Below are 1,586 nucleotides of genomic sequence, written 5' to 3'. Positions count from 1 at the left end.
CTCATTCTGATATAGTGCTTTTCTACTCTCCCGGAGTAGGTGAACATGCCACATTCACCTAGTCACACCCATTCTCACAAGCACTGTCTCTAAACTGAGTCCTATCTAACCACATTCACACACAGCAACTTGGGGTTAGTATCTTGCCCAAGAAAACTTGGCATGCAGACTGAAGGAGCCTGGGATCGAACCATCAACCTTCCAACCAGTAGGTGACCTGCTCTACCTCCTGAGCTACAGAGTAACGCTTTTCTACTCTCATTGAGCACTCAAAGCACTTTATACAACTCGTGCATTCACCCAATTGTAGCCAGATGGGATACTCGCCTTTCTTTTCTCTCTCGCTCTCGCTCACTCTACTGCTCTCGCTCTTGCTGCGCAACTACGTTAATTAGGAACCCACCTGTATATTGATTACAGGGTGGTATTTACCTGTATAAAGGGAAGCCGGTTTTTCTTGTTGGATCATTCCTCCCGAGCTTCTGGTGCGACACAGCAGTAAATGCTGGCCTATCGGTTAATTTACCGATACGATCGGCTCGTGTGACTGCTACAGGTAGGCCTCCTTTTGACCTCTGATTTCTCTCAAAAGTCGGTAACTAGTAGTCATATTTTTGCGGCCCGCTACAGCGCGGCTGTTTCTCTTTTTTTTACTCCAGCCGTGGTGGAGAGACGTGTGAGTTGCGTCCACCATGCAGTACAGTGCCTCCAGTCTTGGGGTAAGCCGCTTATATTATAGCTGCTAGTATTTGTAAAGTAGAGAAGATTAAGGTTATCTTTGCCCTTTTTTTTTGTTTGTAGGGTTTGATTGCTGCCGCACCCTCTCAGGGATCAACTGCCTGATTTTAAGCGAAGAGTCGAGATGCCTGCCTAGCTGCTGTCTTGTCTTGCCTTGTTTTATCTTGTGTTCCGATCTGTTGGCTGTCCAGTTTTGTTCCTGCTGTTTGCCCCGCCTCGCCCCTGGGGGCTTTGGGTCTCACGCTAAGCCCCTTTTGGACTATCATTTCACTCCAGCTTTCGCGACTGGTCGGGGCGATCCTCAGCTGCATATTGGGCTGGTGTTACAAAACTGGTACTGCCTCTCCCTTTTCTCCCAGTTGTGGAGAGCTGCGCGGGACTGAGTGGGGCTACGGACAATCGGAACCAGCACCAGCTGTGGGCTGGCTCGCAGAGTACAAGTACTTCCAATCTGTGCTCTGTGGTGTGTATGTGGGTGTGTTTTATTGCAGATCTCCGTTTTTCTTTTAATTTCTTTTTTTAGTATATAGAGAGCCTGTTTATGTCCCATATTTTTACCCTTTTAATGTGTATGTCTTGTGCTTTTATTTCAGCGAACTGAGGATCTACCAGCTGCCGTGGGACCTTAGGGGGTGGGTCGTTTTCCACACTTTTTTTGTTGTACAGCACCAGGTGAATAGACTATAGTGGGGGGGGGGGGGGTTTGTGTGGTTTTCTTTTGGTCCACCGCTGCTGGTAAGTCCCAGTTGTGTGTTTATTTTTATTGTAATTTGGGACACCGTTTTAGACATTCAGTGCGCTGTCAGTGTTGTTTTGTTTTTTATTTTACATTAATAATTTTACAGTTG

General features: G+C 46.9%; 1 long non-coding RNA gene across 1 annotated transcript; it reads left to right on the top strand.

Annotated features, from left to right (window-relative positions):
* Positions 1-305: 305 nt before the first annotated feature.
* LOC109204519 (uncharacterized) lies at positions 306-1,288 on the top strand. The gene is made up of 3 exons (XR_002064012.2): positions 306-556; positions 631-719; positions 802-1,288. It is a non-coding gene; the product is annotated as an uncharacterized LOC109204519 (long non-coding RNA).
* The last annotated feature ends 298 nt before the right edge of the window (positions 1,289-1,586 follow it).

Source organism: Oreochromis niloticus, linkage group LG12 (assembly GCF_001858045.2).
Source record: "Oreochromis niloticus isolate F11D_XX linkage group LG12, O_niloticus_UMD_NMBU, whole genome shotgun sequence".
NCBI classification, from domain to species: domain Eukaryota; kingdom Metazoa; phylum Chordata; class Actinopteri; order Cichliformes; family Cichlidae; genus Oreochromis; species Oreochromis niloticus.
Note: the sequence above shows the minus strand (reverse complement) of the source record. Positions and strands in the feature narration are given on the sequence as shown.